The following is a 20,066-nucleotide window of genomic DNA, read 5'->3' on the forward strand; positions in this document are numbered from 1 at the left end:
TCTATTTGGATGGTGTCATACTTCCAGCCACAGTAATGATGATATACCCTTGACTCTCTAGAACCGTAGGCCCCAAACAAAGCATTCCTTCTATAGGTTGCCCTGTTCATTGTGTTTTATCACAGCAGTAGAAAAGTAATTAATACAAGAAAGAGATTTTGTATCCTGTACAGTGCAAGTTTCAACAGGGTGAAGCAAACACTAAGAGGTGGAAAATAGTCCCCTGCTCAAAGACTAGGAGAATTAATGTTACAAAAAAAGGTCACCCCTCAAAAAACAGTGTATAGATCCAACACAATCCCAATCAAAATTTCAATGTCATTACCCACAGAATTAAAAAAAAAAAAAAACTTGAAAGTCTGCCGTGGTGGTGCACGCCTTTAATCCCAGCACTCGGGAGGCTGAGGCAGGCGGATTTCTGATTCCGAGGTCAGCCTGATCTACAGAATGAGTTCCAGGACAGCCAGGGCTACACAGAAAAACACTGTCTCGAAAAAAAATGGTTACTCTTTGCCAGGCATTGTGGTGCATGCCTTTAATCCCAACACTCAGGAGGCAGAGGCAGAGGCAGGTCGATTTCTGAGTTTGAGGCCAGCCTGGCCTACAAAGTGAGTTCCAAGACAGCCAGGGCTTTACAGAGAAACCCTGTCTCGAAAACAAAAACAAAAACTTGAATTCATACAGAATGGTAAGATGTTCATTGCTATATGGTACATTATACAACTACCTCTCATGCTCAGAGATTATTGCAGAAGGGATGGTGGAATGAATGTAGGAGCTGGAAGGTAAAGAGAGAAGTTCTGTAAAGTGCTGGCTTGTTAGTATGGCAGAGTAAATGCAACAAGTAAAATTATCTGAAGCTGCTTGCAATGGGTCTGTACAAGAGTGGCATTCATCAATGGAGAATCACAGGTTGGGGAAGAGACTCATAGAACATTGCTAATCCCTGCTGAAGGGCTAGATACTGAAGGATTCTGGGTCATAGGAAGTCACTGTCTTCAGTTTTTATACCAACTAAAGGCCCTACTAGGTTTCAATGAGTAGTTCAACTCCACAGTTTCACAGAAAATCCTAATCATGGTTATACTAATGAGTCACAAATGAAGAGATATGAGTGTTTTAAAAGAGAACTATAGGGGGTGGAAGTTAATAAAGACAGAGGGAGCTTAGAGAGGGTGAATGCTATCAATAATTAGAATGTAATTTATACGCATATGAAATTTCCAAAAAACAAATTCAATAATATATTCATATGAAAGCAAATAAATAAATCACTAAGATAATCAAACTGATCTTAGAAAAAACAGTACCTTATTTCAAGTTATACTACAGAGATATTAATTAAAACAGCATTGGACTCTTACAAAAAGCAGATATAGATATTAATGGAGTAGAAAAAAAAGACAATATGTTAACACAAATGATGGCTCCTTATGTTTGGCAAAATGAAAAAATATAGGTTTGAGAAAGACAAGTTCCTCACTAAATGGTGGTTTGGTAACTTGATTGCTCTATGTAGAAGAGTGAGTTTATATCTTCTTTTTATTGTTAGTTTTTATTAGATATTTTCTTCATTTACATTTCAAATGCTATCCCCTTTCCTATTTTCCTCTCTGAAAGTCCCCTATACCCTCCTCCTGCCTTGCTCCCCAACCCACCCACTCCTGCTTCTTGGCCCTGGCATTCCCCTGTACTGTGTCATATAATCCCTCATCCTTCAAACATATAGACAGTGACACACATAGACAGACTGACAGACATAGACTGACAGACACAGACTGACAGACACACACCAATAACAAGTGGATCAAAAACCTCAACAGAAGACTCAAATCTATGAAACTACTAATTGAAAAAGTAGTATATAGTTACAGGTAAGGACTTACTAAATATGACTCATTCCACTCAGAAAACAAGGCAAATAATGGACAAGTAGGACCTTGCTAAATGAAAAGACATCTATAAACCAATGTAACTCATTTGTCATGTTCAGATGCAGGCTACAGAATGGGTGAAAACCTTTGCAATTTACATGTTCCCAAGCTCTGTGTGTCTAGAGTCTACAAAGATTTTTTAAAAAACCAAGCAACTGGAGCAAAATCTGTATCATGGAACCTAATAGTGCTACCAAAACGAGAAAAACAAATTCCTCATCTCCAATGTTTAAACCATTCAACTTTATTACCCATCGGGGAAATGTAAATAAAAACTACTTTGTGAGCTCATCTTACTCCAGTCAGGATGGCCATTGTCAAAAAAAAAAAAAAAAAAAAAGCAAAGACAAAATATTTATGAAGCCTTGGGAAAAGGAAAGAAAGCATAAATATAAAGGGATGAGAAAGGATTTGTTGCAGGTAATTTGCAAAAGTGTTGAAAGAGAATACATGGCTAATTGTTGTTTTATTTCTAAGTCTGTTAACAGAGTTTTGTTTTTGGTGGTGGATAGTGAATTGAGGTGATGTTGAAATTGGAATAATTAATGTGAAGTTTCAAATCTATGCCGATTTTTTTTTGTTTTGTTTTGTTTTTCGAGACAGAGTTTCTCTGTATAGCTCTGGCTGTCCTGGAACTCATTTTGTAGACCAGGCTGGCCTTGAACTCAGAAATCCGCCTGCCTCTGCCTCCCAAGTGCTGGGATTAAAGGTGTGCACCACCACGCCTGGCTGCCGATTCTTTTTATTAGATATTTTCTTTATTTACATTTGAAAATGTTATCCCCTTTTCTAGTTTCCCCTCTGAAACCCCCTTATCCCCTCCCCCTGATCCCCAACCCACCCACTCCCATTCCAGTTCCTGGCATTTCCCTATACTGGGGCATAGAACCTTCACAGGACCAAGGGCTTGCCTCTCCTCCCATTGATGATCGAATAGGCTATCCTCTGCTACATATACATCTAGAGCCACAAGTTCCACAATGTGTTTTCTTTACTTGGGGGTTTAGTTCCAAGGAGCTCTGTGGGTACTGGTTAGTTCAAGGGGAGCAGTCTCTGGATGGTCATTCCTTCAGTCTCTGCTCTGAACTTTGCCTCTGTAACTCCATCCAAGGGTATGTTGTTCCCCCTTCTAAGAAGATTCTGAGCTTCTGGGTAACATCCACTTATCAGTGAGTGCATATCATGTGTGTTCCTTTGTGATTGGGTTACCTCACTTAGGATGACATCCTCCCAATCCATCCATTTATCTAAGAATTTCATAAATTCATTTTTAATAGCTGTGTAGTACTCCATTCTGTACATGTAACAAATTTTCTGTATCCATTCCTATGTTTGAAGTTTCTTTATAATAAACTTAAAATGCTTAAAAATTTTTGTAAGTACTTATTTTAAAAAGTTAAAAACTAAATGCGGGCAAAGAGAAAAAATGATGGTAGTTCATACTCATACTATCACTATTGAAATCACTGTGGAGTTCACTCAAAAAGCTGAAAAGATTTTCATGTGACCAATCTGTCCAATATTAAGTACATACTCATACTACTTAGGTGTATACTACTATATATCTAGGTGTATATTGCCATGTACTTAGGTGTATACTACTACACACTTAGATGTATATGACTATATATATATAGAAGTATGCTACTAAATACTCAAGTGCACAGTACTATATACTTAGATGTATAATACTAAGTATGTATACTTAGGTATATGCTACTATATAGTTAGGTATATATTCCTACATACTTAGATATATACTACCAATAGGTAGTTGAACATCTGTGCTCATTACACCTCTACCTACAATAGCCAGGAAACAGGTTCAGCCTATGTGTCCATCAACTGAAATATAGATAATAAAATTGTGATGTGTGTACACTACAGAATGAAATTTCATTCAGGTATAAAAATAAAATTTGAGCTTTTTAGGAAAGTAGATGCAACTGTAAAATATACTTAATGAGGTAACCTAGACACAGATAGACAAACAGTATTTGTTGTTAGTCATATTAGCATCCTACATAAATTCTTACTGTGTTTAAATCAAAGGGCATATAAAGGACAGAAATTCAGAAAGGGGCCATTAGAAGGAGAACAAGAAAGAGACATTCCAAAATACTTATGAAAGTAGAGGGTTGAATATGAGAGTGGGGTGGTATATTCAAAGATGGGGTGGTAAGATGAAGGATATAATTAATCAAAATAAGAATATATGAAAGTGTCTTATGGAAACTCACTTGTTTGAAAGCTCATTAATATATTAGTCAAGATACCTTATATAGGTAGAAAATACTGCTTGTAGAAGTCATAGATTGTTAAATGAAAACTCCATTGATAGTGTTGCCCAGAAAATGCCTGAGGATTCAAATAATACATGCAATTGTCACTGTTGTCAGCTGCCCATAAAAAAGTAATTGGTAAGACCCTATTGCTAAGGACATTCTTATGTGCTTGTCATGGGACATAAAGGAAGCATGCTGGGAGTAGGCTGGACTATGTCTTCCTGCCGAATAGCCCTCACAGTGTCAGTCAAGCTGTTATTAGGAGATTGATATTGACACTTACTCAGCTGTGGACACTGTAATCTATACTTCAACCATCTTCACAAGATATGCTTAATAATGGATATTATGTTCTGGGGCAAACAGTCATTTTTTTTTATTTTCATTGAGAAGAGTTCACATCATGTTTATTCAACATGGTTAAATATCCACATTGTGGAGGGAATAGATCATAGTGTTGAAGTTGTCGTTGTTATTCCTGTAAATGGATATGATGTGAACATCAACTTGTCTTCTAAATAGTCATGATTTTCTGCTTATTTATCTCTACTATCAACTTGACTAAAAATGCTTCTTGTAATAGGCAATGATAATTTCACAGATTCAAAACTAACCAAGGTGCTGAGAATAAGTACACTTTTAGTACTCACCATAAATGAGACATTTATAGCCCATAGTATAAATTTAGGAAACATCAAAGAAGAAAGTATGATTTAAGAGCCTAAAGATGGGATAGAATGATGTGGAACATTGATTTCTAGATATGACTTGGTCACAGCACACTTGAACTAATAATATCTGTGATTACTGCTCATGACTTCTAAAAGGTGGGCCCTTTAATATTCTATCAAGGAGAGAGGAGGTGCTCCCAAACCCCTTACCCATTTCTTGAGGATTTATAGGAAATTAACAGCAGATAGGGACAGGGCTCATGAGAACTCCCCCTTCCAGCCTCTATATTATGTTATTAGGATCTGGTGGAGGGAGGATATTTTTCAGTAAAGTAGCTATTGATAACGTACCCATATTAATAAAAATGATTCCTTTCCCTTGCTCCAGTAACAAACCCTAATGGAACTCAATGGGACAAACACACACACACACACACACACACACACACACACACACACACAAAGAAAATGAATATGAAAGTAGAAAGGAGAGGTAGTACACCTTCCTGAGTTCTTTATATATGTTGGATATTAGTCCCCTATCTGCTTTAGGATTTACATATCTTTTCCCAATTTGTTGGTTGCATTTTAGTCTTATTGACTTTGCCTTACAGAAACTTTGCAATTTTATGAAGCTGCATAAGTTAATTCTTGGTGTTACAGCACAAGCCACTGCTGTTCTATACAGGATTTTTTTCCCGTGCCCATATCTTCGAGGCTTTTACCTACTTTCTCCTCTATAAGACTCAGTGTCATGGGTTTTATGTGGAGTTCCTTGATCCACTTAGATTTGACCTTAGTACAAGGAGATAAGAATGGATCAATTTGCATTCTTCTGCATGATAACCGCCAGTTGTGCCAGCATCATTTGTTGAAAATGCTGTCTTTTTTCCACTGGATGATTTTAGCTCCCTTGTCAAAGATCAAGTGACTATAGGTGTGTGGGTTCATTTCAGGGTCTTCAGTTGTATTCCATGGATCTACCTGTTTGTCGCTATGCAGTTTTTATTACAATTGCTTTGTAGTACAGCCTGAGGTCAAGAATGGTGATTCAACCAGAGATTCTTATATCATTGAGAAGAATTTTCGCTATCCTAGGATTTTTGTTATTCCAGATGAATTTGCAAATTGCCCTTTCTTTTTTTATTACGTATTTTCTTTATTTACATTTCAAATGCTATCCCAAAAGTTCCCTATACCCTCCTCCCGCTCCTGCTCCCCTANCCACCCACTCCCACTTCTTGGCCCTGGCATTCCCCTGTGCTGGGTCATATAAAGTTTGCAAGACCAAGGGGCCTCTCTTCCCAATGATGGCNNATTAGGCCATTTTCTGCTACATATGCAGCTAGAGATACGAGCTCAGGGGGTACTGGTTAGTTCATATTGTTGTTCCACCTACACAGTTGCAGCCCCATTCAGCTCCTTGGGTACTTTCTCTAGCTCCTCCATTGGAGCCCTGTGTTCCATCCAATAGCTGACTGTGAGCATCCACTTCTGTGTTTGCCAGGCACTGGCATAGCCTCACAAGAGGCCACTATATCAGGGTTCGTTCAGCAGAATCTTGCTGGCATGTGCATTAGTATCTGGGTTTGGTGGCTGATGATGGGATGGATCCCTGGATGCGGTAGTCTCTGGATAGTCCATCCTTTCATCTTAGCTCTAAGTTTTGTCTCTGTACCTATATCCTTTCATGGGTATTTTGTTCCTTATTCTAGGGAGGAATGAAGTATCCACACGATGGTCTTCCTTCCTAGTTTTCTTGTGTGCAAATTGCCCTTTCTAACTGTGTAAAGAATTGAGTTGGAGTTTTGATGGGGATTGCATTTGAATATGTAGATTGCTTTTGGCAAGATAGCCATTTTGACTGTATTAATTGTGCCAATCCATAAGCATGGGAGACCATTCCATCTTCTGAGATTTTCACTGATTTCTTTCTTCAGAGACTTGAAATTCTTATTATACATATCTTTCATTTCCTTAGACTCACACCAAGGTATTTTATATTATTTGTGACTATTTGGAAGGGTGTTATTTCCCTAAATTCTTTCTCATCCTGTTTATTCTTTGTGTAGATAAAGGCCACTGATTTCTTTGAGTTAATTTTATATCCAGCTACTGCACTAAAGTTGTTTATCAAGTTTAGTAGTTCTCTTGTGGAAATTTAATGTCACTTATATATACTATCATACCCTCTACAAATAATGATATTTTGACCTCTTCCTTTCCATTTTTATTCCTTTGATTTCCATTTGTTGTCTAATTGCTCTAGATAGACTCCAGGTACTATATGGAACAGGTAGAGAAAGAGTGTGCAGCCTTGTCTAGTCCCTGCTTTTAGTGGGGTTGTTTCCAGTTTCTCACCATTTAGTTTGATGTTGGCCACTGGTTTGCTGTATATTGCTTTTATTATGTTTAGGTATGGGCCTTGAATTCCTGATCTTTCCAAGACTTTTATCATTAAGTGGTGTTGGACTTTGTCAAATGCTTTTTCAGCATCCAATGAGATCATCATGTGTTTTTTGTCTTTGAGTTTGTTTATATAGGGGATTATGTTGATGTATCTCCATATATTGAACCATCCTTGCATCCCTAGGATGAAGCCTACTTGATGGATGATCGTTTTGATGTGTTCTTGGATTCAGTTTCTAAGAATTTTACTGATTATTTTTGCATGGACATTCATAAGGGAAATTAGTCTGAAGTTCTCTTTCTTTGTTGGGTCTTTGTGTGCTTTAGGTATCAGGGTAATTGTGGCATCATATAATGAATTGGGTAGAGTACCTTCTGTTTCTATTTTGGGGATTAGTTTGAGGAGAAATCGAATTATGTCTTCTTTGAAGGTCTGATAGAACTCTGCACAAAACCCGTATGGTCCTGGACTTTTTTTGGTTGGGAGAATATTAATGACTGTTTCTATTTCTTTATGGGATATGGGCCTGTTTACACCATTAATCTAATTTTGATTTAATCTTGATACCTGGTATCTGTTTAAAATATTGTCAGTTTCATCCAGATTTTCCAGTTTTCTTGAGTATAGACTTTTGTAGTAGGATCTGATGAGTTTTTTTTATTTCCTCAGATTCTGTTGTTATATCTCCCTTTTCATTTCTTATTTTGTTAATAGGGATACTGTCCCTGTGTCCTCTATTTAGTCTGGCTAAGGGTTTATTTATCTTGTTGATTTTCTCAAAGTACCAGCTCCTGGTTTAGTTAATTCTTTGTATAGTCCTTTTTGTTTTCACTTGGTTTATTTCAACCTTGAGTTTGATGATTTTATGCTATCTACTCCTCTTGTATGATTTTGCTTCCTTTTGTTCTAGAGCTTCTAGGTGTGCAGTTGAGCTGCTAGTGTATGCTTTCTGTAGCTTCTTTTTGGAGGCACTCAGAGTTATGATTTTTCCTCATACGACTGCTTTCATTGTATCCCATAAGTTTGGGTATGTGGTGTCTTCATTTTCATTAAACTCAAAAAAGTCTTTAATTTCTTTCTTTATTTCTTCCTTGACCACTTTCTTTCTTTCTTTCTTCCTTGACCAAATTATCTTACAGTAGAGTGTTGTCCAGCTTCCTAGTGCATGTAGGTTTTCTATTATTTATGTTTTTATTGAAATCAGCCATAGTCCATGGAGATGTGATAGGGTACATGGGATTAATTAAAATTTTTTTGTATCTGCTGAGGCCTGTTTCATGACTGATTATATGGTCAATTTTGGGGAAGGTACCATGACATGTTGAGAAGAAGGTATATCCTTTTATTTTTGGATGATATGTGTGTAGATATCAGTTAAATCCATTTGTGTCATAACTTCTGTTAGTTTCACTGTGCCTCTGTTTATTTTCTGTTTCCGGGATCTGTCCATTGATGAGAGTGGGGTGTTGAAGTGTCCCACTATTATTGTGTGAGGTATAATGTGTTCTTTGAGTTTTAATGAATGTGGATGCCTTTGCATTTGGAGCACAGATGTTTATAATTTAGAGTTAATCTTTGTAAATTTTACCTTTGATGAGTAAGAAGTGTCTGTCCTTATCTTTTTTGAGAACTTTAGTTTGAAAGTCCATTTTGAATTGTAGGTGTAGAATTCGAACTTCCTCCTGCACCATGATTTCCTAGATGTTGCCATGTTCCTGCCTTGATGATAATGGACTGAACCTCTGACCGACCCTGTGAGCCAGCCCCAATTAAATGCTTTTATAGGAGTTGCCTTGGTGTCTGTCCACAGCAGTAAAATCCTAACTAGGACATCCCGTGCTGATCCCATTCCAATATGTAGCTTCTGTTTAGGGAATAAAGAGTCAAATTGTGAAAAGAAACCATAAGAACTCCTATCTTGTGCAGATTGCGGCAGTAATGGACACCCATCCTGTTTGAAGTTTTGTCCTGAATTAACCACAAATGTGAAGGCCTTGAGCTGGCAATGCATCAAGTGCAAGACATGCAGTGCATGTCTTGTCCAGGGCAAAAATGCAAATAATATGCTTTTTTGTGATTCCTGTGATAGAGGATTCCATATGGAGTGCTGTGACCCACCACTTTCCAGAATGCCAAAAGGTCTGTAAACAGTGATGAAGGATCCATGAGTGCACTCACAGGAAGGGGTCATCTGATACTGAAATTAAAATAAGCATCAAACAAGAAAGTACAGATGTAAGTCTGATGGGAAACAATGATATCGTGAATGAAGAGGATCTGGACATTTTTAAGCAGGCCCAGGAATTGTCTTGGGAGAAAACATAGTGTGAAAGTGGAATGGAAGACTGTGGTCAGTACCCCTCAGTAATAGAGTTCGGAAAATACAAAATCCAATCCTGGTAATCCTCGCCTTACCCACAGGAATATGCAAGATTGCCAAAGCTTTACCTGTGTGAATTCTGTCTTAAATATATGAAGAGTAAAATATTTTGCTAAGACACTCAAAGAAGTGTGGATGGTTTTATCCTCCAGCAAATGAGATTTACCAAAGGAAAGACCTTTCAATATTTGAGGTTGATGGAAATATGAGTAAAATTTATTGCCAAAACCTTTGCTTGTTAGCCAAGCACTTCCTGGACCAAAAAACATTGTATTGTGGCGTTGAGCCATTCCTTTCTTATGTACTTAAAAAAATGATGAAAAAGGCTGTCATCTGGTTGGATATGTCACCAAGGAAAAGCCCTGCCAGCAGAAGTATAATGTGTCCTACATAATAATCATGCCCCAGCACCAAAGGCAAGGATTTGGACGCTTTCTCATTGATTTCAGCTATATGATTTCTCTAAGAGAAGGCCAAGTAGGGTCTCCTGAAAAGCCACTCTCTGACCTGGGCCAGCTCTCCTACCTGGCCTAATGGAAACTGCCATCTTGGAATACCTCTACCACTACCACGAGAGGCACATCAGCATCAAGGCCATTAGCAGAGCCACAGGCATGTGCCCACATGACTTTGCCACCACCCTGCTGCACCTCCACATGATTGACAGGAGAGATGGCAATTTTATCATCATTAGAAGGGAAAGTTGATATTGGGCCTCATGGAAAAGCTGAAGATTTGTTCCAATGTCAAACCTGCCATCTCTCCTTGGACTTGACCTGGAGAGTCTAAGATGGACCCCAATTTTAATTTCTAATGCTGTGGTTTCTGAGGAAGAGTGAGAAGCTGAGAAGGAGGCTGAACAACTAATGGACCAAGCCAGCTGCTGGGAGAAGGAGGAGCAAGAGATCCTGTCATCTAGAGTTACCAGTAGGCAATCGTCTTCAAAAGTACAATCAAAAAATAAATACCTGCATTCTTCATAGAGGCTGCCAGTAGCCAGGGAGCAAGGACAGTTGTTAGAGCTGTCCAAAGAGAGCAGTGAGGAAGAGGAAGAGTTGGAAGAAGATGACAAGGAAGAGGAAGAAGATGAGGAAGAGGAGGAGAACATTCAGACATCTTCCCCACTGTTGACTAAGCCACAGTCAGTTTTCATTAAAAGAAAGAGGTCTTTTGTAGTAAAGAAGAAAAGGGTTCTTAAATGCAGGAGGATCAACAGCAATATAACCACTGAGAACATTTCCGAGAAGATGGGTGTGCTGAATGAGCCCTTTGACAACTCTGAAGAGGAGAGACCAATGCCACAGCTGGACCCTACCTATGAGATCCCAGTGGAGGATGGGGACAGGAAGCCAGTTCTGAGAAAAGCATTCCAACATCAGCCAGGGAAGAAAAAGCAGACAGAGGAAGAGGAAGGAAAAGACAATCATTTCTTCAAGAATGGTGCCCTTTGTAGAAAAGATGTAGATAATGATGCAGAACAGTTGAAAGAAGGCAGCAAAGACAATTCTGAGCCTCAAAAATGCACACAAGTGTGGCCAAAAGGAGCTAAGTGAGGGCTCTCCAAGTGGAAGGAAAGCAATCTGAATCTGTATGGGAAGAACAGGAAGAGGAAGAAGAATGAACTGCAAAAAAAGACCAAGGTGGTGCTAAAAGTAAAGAAAACATAGAACCAGATATCTCCATGGAAAAGGAAGACCCTGTGCATTTGGATGACCATGAAGAGGACAAGGATGAGGAGGAAGAGCCATCTCACAATGAGGACCATGATGCAGATGATGAAGATGATGGCCACATGGAGGCTGTCAACATGGTGAGGGGAGACCTCCCAAGAGAGACATTCAAACACGCACTAGAGGGCCAGGAGGCTGTTTTAGACCTGAGCATTCAGGCGAATCACTCGAACCCTGAGGTCTTGATGAACTGCAGTGTTGATCTCGCAGTGTTGTGTAACAGTGAGCCAAAGGAGCTTGCTGGAGACACTGGAACTGCACCTGAGTCTGCCGCAGAGCCCCCAGAAGAACAGACACAGAAGCAGGACCAAAAGAACAGCAATGGTAAGGATGCTGAGCTCAAAGAGGGAGGCCCAGCCTCTGTGGAAATTGACTCTGAGACTGTCCAGGCTGTTCAGTCTTTGACCGAAGAAAACAGGGAGCGTGATGACACCATTCCAAATTGTGCTGAGACTCAAGAGGCCTGTAGAAACTGGCAGAACTATACACATGCAGACCAAAGTCCTCAAATTGCCACCACACTGGATGAGTGCCAATAGTCAGACCACAGTAGCCCAGTTTTATCTGTCCATTCCCATCCTGGCCTGTCAGTTCGTTCTGTCAGTAGCCCCAGTGTCCCTGCCCTAGAGAATAGCTATGCCCAAATCAGCCCCAATCAGACTGCCATCACAGTGCCACCTCTGCAGAACATTGAGATCAGTCCAACGATGGACGTCCTGTCAGTGTCATATCACTCACAGCAGGTCATTGACAGAGGGTACAGTGACCTGGGCAGTATTGAGAGCACAACAGAGAACTCTGAGAACCCAAGCATCTATGACTCAACCACGGGAGGCAGCATCTGTGGAAATGGTTCTTCCCAGAACAGCTGCTCCTACAGCAGTCTCACCTCTAGCAATCTGACACAGAACAGCTGTGCTGTCACCCAGCAGATGTCCAACATCAGCAGGAACTGCAGCATGCTGCAGCATACCAGTATCAGCTCCCTTCCAACCTGCAGTGTCAAGTCTCCCCAAGGCTGTGTGGTGGAGAGGCCTCCCAGTAGCAGCACACAGATAGCTCAGTGCAGCATGGCCGCCAATTTCACCCCACCCATGAAGCTGGCTGACATTCCCAAGACCAGCAAAGACAACATTGGCTTATATGAGCGAAAGGGGCAAAATGATTTTGGGACTGGGCACTATCCACACCCATTTGCCAACTTCAGCCTTGCCAAACTGCAGCAGTTAACTAATACACTTACTGACCATTCATTTCCTTACAGCCATTCTGCTACTGTGACCTTCTATGCAAACAGTGCCTCTTTGTCCACACCATTAACACAGGGCTTGTTCAGCTTTCACAGTCTCCACACTCTGTCCCTGGAAGATCCCAAGTACCAGCTACCATGAACCCACACCCTAAACTGACTCTCCCATGAATCTGCCACCACCTCTCTTGCAGCGGAGCATGGCTGCATCAAATATTGGCATCTCCCATAGCCAAAGACTGCAAATTCAGATTGCCAGCAAGGGCCACGTCTCTATGAGAACCAAATCGGCATCTCTGTCACCAGGTGCAGTCACCCTCCATTCACAAATCTATGGGCATTCCCAGACTGGAGCCATGCAGAGTCCTGCATGGACTTTAAGGATGCAAAGAGGCATGGACATGAATGTGAACTTGATGCTGGCACCAGCCTACAGTGTCATCTCCGTGAACATGAACATGAAAACTCTGAATGCCATGAATGGGTATAGCATGTACCAGCCGATGATGAACAGTGGTTACCACAGCAACCATGGCTACATGAATCAAATGCCCCAGTACCCTATGCAGATGCAGATGGGCATGATGGGAATCCAGCCATATGCCCAGCAGCCAATGCAGAACCCACCCCATGCTAACATGATGTACATGCCCCTGAACACCACGCCTACATGAACATGGGCACATCCAAACAGTCTCTCAATGGGTCCTACATGAGAAGGTAGAGAGCTTGGAAGCCCACCCAGCCCACTGGGCCCCACTATTGGACTGATCTGCACAAATACCTTTGAAGAGTACGATTTCAAAACCAGCATTGGTGTGAATGCAAAAACATTTGTTGGCACCATTTATTTAAAAAAAAAAGCTGTATGCAGCAGAAAGCCTTATACAAGTTTTCTTTTTACCTTTTTTTAAGTACCTTCATTTCTCTTTCTTTTATATAAAATTCTCTGCAAAGTAAGACTTCTCTTAGGACTCCATTTGGCAGCGGCCACACATAGTGCCAGCTTCCATTAAACAGTGTGGATAGAAGCCCCTCCCCAGATAACCTGTTTTAGTACTGAACCTCCAGCTTTTCTCCTTCCTTGTCTACTCTATGTACATGCCTTTAGCATTTCAATTACTGTATATTTTGTTTAAGGTGATCCTTCAGCATGCTACTAATTTCTTTATTAGTGACAGTGTATTTTTGTAATACTGTACAAGTGTTGTGCTAACGGTAAGCCATTTCTTAAGTTTTTGCCTTGATTAGGGTACCCTAATTTGGGGTTTTAAAAAAAAAACTCTATTTTTGTTAATTATAAAACTGTAAAGAGCTATCAAAGCTATTCACATCTGGTTAGTGAAGGGGGTTTATTGGTAAATGTTTGGTGTAAAGTTGAGAAGACCCTTTTCCATTTTGGTGGCAGGCTCCTTTGGGGAGAGGCAGCTTTCTGTTTCATAAATGCAAACTTCTGTTTATTGAATGAAGCATATCTCAATGTTTATCTGTCAGGTTTTGAAGCATTTCATATATGTCCAAATACTTGGACATGATTTAAAAACAAATAGTAAATTTGGTGTAAAGTTGCTATTTTATGGAAATGCCTCTAACTTTACATTTTCATTCCATCTGTAGATTTTTCTATCTTTATAAAATATTGGAGCTATTTTTTAAGGAAAAATAGAAAAGTAGCTTGTGAATAGCTCAAACTAAGCTTACAAATCACATGAAAAAAAGCAGAAAAGTTATTTGTATCTGTTTCTATTGCATCCTTTTGTAGCATTTGTACCTGGACAGGTGACAGTAAGGACCACACAGGAGAGGCAGGCACGACATTGTATAAAATAGAAGCCAGCGGACCTCTTGTATTTACCTGTTCTCTTTTTAGTCAGTTACTTGAAAAAAAAGAAAGAAAGAAAGAAAGAAAAAACAAAAAAGCTGTAAATTTTAACATAAAGTAAATTATGATGGGCCATTTAAAAAAAAAGAAAAGAAAAGAAAAAGAAAGTACATTTTATTTGATATTAGAATGGCTACTCCAGATTGTTTCTTGGTACCATTTGCTTGGAAAATTGTTTTCCATCCTTTTACTCTGAGGTAGTGTCTGCCTTTATGCCTGAGGTGGGTTTCCTGTATGCAGCAAAAAGTCGGGTCCTGTTTACATAACCAGTCTGTTAGTCTATGTGTTTTTATTAGGGAATTGAGTGCACTGATATTAAGAGATATTAAGGAAACGATTAGGATCTTTTTGCATTTTCCACTTTCTTTGATTGTTGTGTCAATGTTTTCTCTGGCATCTTTGCATCTGAGAGTCTCCCTTCTATCTCTTGTATTCTGTAGGTTATACTTGCATCAATGGCTCCTGACTTCTTTTCTAGGTTTTCTATTTTCAGAGTGGTCTCCCTTTGTGATTTCTGTATTGTTTCTACTTCCATTTTTATATCCTGGATGGTTTTGTTCAATTCTTTCACCTGATTGAATGTGTTCTTCTGTATTTCTTTGAGGGAGTTATTTATTTCCTTCTTATAGTCCTCCAACATCATCATGAGAAGTGACTTTAGATCCATATCTTGCTTTTCTTGTCTGATGGTGTATCCAGGACTTGCTATTGTGGGAGACTTTGGTTCTGATGATGCCAAGTAGCCTTGGTTTCTGTTGCTTCTGTTCTTATGCTTGTCTCCTGTCATCTGATTATCTCAAGTGCTTCCTGTACTCAATATACATGATTGGAGCCTGTCCTTCTTGTAATCCCAGTTGATTCAGGATTCCTCAGAGTCCAGCTTTCTCTGAGATCCTGTGATTCCAGGATCCTATGAACCTGAGATTCTGGGGGTGTCAGAGTTCTTGGCAGTCACCCTTCCCTGAGACCCTGAGATCCTGGTATGACCATGCTCCTGGGTACTGGGATCCTGAAATCCTAAGATTGTGGGTACGTTACAGAGCCTGGAATTGGTATCCCCTCTGGGGACCATGGGGCTGTCCACTGTGTTTGAAACCAAGGTAGACCACCACTGATTAGAAGGAACCTGGGCCACTGGTCAGGTAGGGTTCCTGTGTCCTTGCTGCTTCTGGCACCGTCCCGTCATGACTGTTTTGGAACAGACATTGTTCTCCACTCACTAGTGATCCTAAGATCCTGTGCATGCTAGGGCACCTACAGAGTGGAGAATCCTCTGGGGACCATGGGACTGTCCCCTGAGTTTGCATACAAGGTGCCCAGGAGCAGGCACCAACCTAAAGGGGTGATATATTATTTTAAAATATGATACAGTTAATATATTTGGAGTTATTTAAAATTTATATTGAGAATAACATGTATTTTCAGTATTGCTGTAGACAAGAATCTATATGATTGTTCAGTTGATTTTTGTTTTATATCAAACAACTTTTATACTACTCATTTTTATTGTTATATTATTTTATAAATTTAAAAAAATATGATAAAAAATAATGAAAGATATGGCAGGTATTGAAGGGGGTTCTCTGGGAGGTGTTGGGGTACAAAAGGAAAAGAAGAATGTGATGTAAATGTATTTACTCAAAATGTGATTTTAAATGATAAAATATGTTTTAAATGTTAAATGTTAATTTCAGATAAATTGAAATTATCTTTTCTCATCATAATGCAGTAAAACTTAAAAAATAAAAAATAAAAAAGTGACATTAATATGCAGTTATCATTGAAATTTGACTATCAATGCCTGTCATTTTGATGATTTTGCTAAGGTGCACAAGCTGTTCTCTTGTTTCTTGTTTACTATTGGTCTATGGTTTCTCTGATAAAATACTCTTACCAGAAGCAGCTTAAGAGCAGAGTTTATCTGAATTGCAGTTTCAGGTGAAAAATCTATCAACGGGAGAAATCAGGCGAGTATTTTGAGAAGGAACTAAAGTGAAACCAGTTTAAAAATCAGCTTGCTAATTTTCTCAATGTCTCAATCTCAGTTTTTTCATTCAGACCAGGTCCATATGATTATGCTGTGGGCCTTATCACCTCAATGATCAATAAAGACAATCACTCAAATACACATTCATAGGCAAATCTGATGGGGACAATCTCTTAACTGAGAGTCTAAGGTGACACTGGGATGTATCAAGTAGATTGCTGAAACTGACTCATGCTGCTGTGGCTTTAAAGATAAAACTGTTTTTCTCAACTATTTTGTAGAACAGACTTGGTGACCATTAATTTATTTCATATGCTTTTCAAAGTATAATTGTTTTTTTTATTTCTCCTTCAGTTATGACAATAGCAATGTTAGGTATAGTACTCTGACTTGTAAGTGGTTAACTTTTTAGAAAGTGAAATACAGATTTTCAGTCTTCCTGCCTTTTAGAATTGTTACTGAGTCTCTTTTTCTGAGATGCCTTCCTTTATATTTAGCTTAGCAGATCTCTCACTAATTTCAATGTACTTTCTTTGTGTACACAATCATGAACAAGAAGAGAATATGTATATATGCCATGGCTCTTTGGCCTTCATTTAGATTTCTCCTCCATTTATACTTCTCAGGATCCCACTAAGTAAGGAATGGTGCTGCCCACAATATACATTATCTTTCTTACTGTTTAAAGACATACACACATGCCAATGGTATCTGCATGATTCCCCATTAAGACTGCCTTCTGGGGTACTTATAGATTGTGTCCAGTTTCCTATTTATTCTTTTTTAATGATATTTTCTTTATTATCTGGGTTGTATGTGTTCATAGTGTCTGTGTGGATACACACATGTCACAGAACTTCAGGGATGACCTGAGGGGAATGTTGTGGAGTCAATTATTTCCTTCTAATTTATTCCGGTTACAGAAACTGAGATCTGATCATAAGGCTTATATGATAAACACTTTTATACAATGAGCCATAAAACAATCCCTTCATTCCCTTTTGTAAATCCATTCATTTCATTTACAATTTTGAATTTGTGCTAATTTCTACTTTTCCTTGTTCTATAAAGTTGCTCATATCTATCTTTTAAAAATGATACCATCAGGAGCTGGACAGAAGGCTCAGTGGTCTATAGCATTTGCTCATTTTTTAGAGGAGTAGAGTCTCTTTCCCCACACTCACACCCTGAGTAGGTCATGATTTTCTATAACTCCAGATTCAGAGTAACTGACATCCTCCTCTCTCCTTTGCACATACATGCAATCTCACAAACATCACATAGGCATATATGGAAATAAAAAATTAAATAATTCTTTGTAAATGATTTCATTAACTTCAACTTTCTAGGGCTTACCATTTTCTCTGAATCTCCATGTATACAGTTGTAAAATGAGACATTCTTTTCATTGATCTTCCTTCTAACAGGCTAGGAGACTAATGTTCTTTGAGTTAATTCAGTATCTCTGTGCTCTTTGTATAAAATGTCTTTAAATATATCTTTTAACTCTTTGATAATCCCATACATTGCGTTTTTATTCCATTTATTCCCTTCCCTGATACCTCCCATATCCTGTTCTAATTATATAAGCATCCAACTTTGTATATTATTTTTTAAGTTTATTTTTATTTTATGTCTAGGTGCCTTTTATCTGAATGTGTGTATATAAACCATAATGAAAGAATTACCAACAGTGGCCAGGAGTATAAAATATCTTCTTTAACTGAAGTTACAGAAGATAGTGAGTCACCATGTTGGTACTGAGAACTGAACCAACATCTTCGGTAGAAGCAGCAAGTGTTCTAAAATCCTGAGCCATCTCTCCAGTCCTATTGTTTTTTAAAACCATCCATTCCAATTAATTCTGCCTATACATTTTTGGAGTGTATGAATACCCACTGTAGTTGGATAAACACTCATAAAGTAAACTGACTCTCTCAGGAAGGTATCAATCACTAGTAGTTCCTCAAAGTTGACACATCATGACAAAACTCTTGCTTCATGCAGGGACTCAGTCTGGCTTAAGCTTATACAGATCTTGCACATACTGTCACAACTGCTGAGTTCATGTGACCAACTGCCATGAAGTGTTCAGAAAACACTGTTTTACTAAGTCATCCAACACCTATGCCTCTATAGTATGTCACATCCACATCTAAAATGATCCCTGAGCATTGGATCAAAAGATTTGAGATAGAAGCCAAATTTAGTGCTCAACACTACAAAGTTTCTTATTGTCTGCACCTTTAAGAGTGGTGGGTCTGTGACGTCATCTCCGTTTACTACATGGATAAACTTTTCTCATGGTGGATGAGAGATGAAATAAACTATAATGAAAACTTGTTATGGGGTGGTTTCTGAAGAAGATTTAAAAACCTCATTCTTGGAATAAATAGGTCTTAGATATTGGAACTGGTGTCCTTCAGAAGTAAAGTGAATTAGCATCATATATTGGCTCCTTCTTCCTGAATTATCTGCTTTTAGAATTTTATTTAGACAAGCATTAGTTCTTCCTATGACCTTTGTTTGTACTTGATTTACTTTTCAAAATTTTTATGTTTTTTACATAATATTTCTATTCTTCAAAATTTAAAATGTGAATATATTATGTCATATTCTACCTGATTTGCCAATATGCATGCCAACACACTATACATTGCATAATATGTCCATACCACAACTTAATTTTTTCAAAGCAATACAACTGACTAATGCTAATTCGTGATGCTCATATGTGCATGTATGTGGGGCCATCCATGTGGGCACTAGAAACATAACAGTGGTCCTATATGAAAAGGGTGTGGAAGTCTTTCTCATCTAGCAGGCATCAATTGAAAATAGATCTTCAGTGAGGAGTGGGGTTTAAGGACACCCTCTCCCATGCATATGGAATATTAACCAGCTTTATGTTATGCAGTTTTTTTATAAGCAACCATTGGTGATATGAGCACATTTGCATAACAGTCAATTCATGTTCAGAGGACAATATTTATAGAGGAAAAATTTTAGGCACTCCACCACATTCTCAAGCTTTTACTTTCTACTTCCTATTCCATGATATTTCCTGAGCCTTGGGTAAGGAATGATATATCAATGACTGAGCACTCACAATTATGCTGCACATTTTGATCACTTATGGGTCTCTCCATTAACTAAAGCCAGTTGCAAAAAATAATCTCTGTTAAAGATATAGAACAACACAAATCCATGGTTATAAATACAAATATTTAGAAGGTAGTTGACAATATAACCATTTAGTAAAATGACAGTAGGAACCCTAGTTGGAATTATGACATCATCAGCCATGGGATTATGACCAGGATTGTAGTACCAGGCATGAATTCCATCCTGAGGATCAAGCCTCAAATCCAATCAGACATTATTTAGGTAACCCCATAACAATTGTGCCATTATTGCAATACTAGGCACATCTGGCTTGNCACATCTATATTGTAGCATGTGAATTCAATTCAGGATAAGAGCATTAGGTGAAAAATCAGGGACTGAAAATTGAAAACTGAAAAATGGAAAGGATACC

General features: G+C 38.6%; 1 protein-coding gene and 1 pseudogene across 1 annotated transcript in view; both read left to right on the plus strand.

The window, feature by feature from the left end:
• Window positions 1–20,066, plus strand: part of LOC110315385 (probable alcohol sulfotransferase) — a gene marked incomplete at its 5' end in the record, with an annotated part of 61,693 nt that overhangs the window by 25,909 nt on the left and 15,718 nt on the right. The gene's annotated exons all lie outside the window — the stretch shown is intronic.
• On the plus strand, window positions 4,105–13,522 carry LOC110315384 (annotated as a pseudogene).

Source organism: Mus pahari, unplaced genomic scaffold (genome assembly GCF_900095145.1).
Source record: "Mus pahari unplaced genomic scaffold, PAHARI_EIJ_v1.1 scaffold_6861_1, whole genome shotgun sequence".
Taxonomy (NCBI): Eukaryota; Metazoa; Chordata; class Mammalia; order Rodentia; family Muridae; genus Mus; species Mus pahari.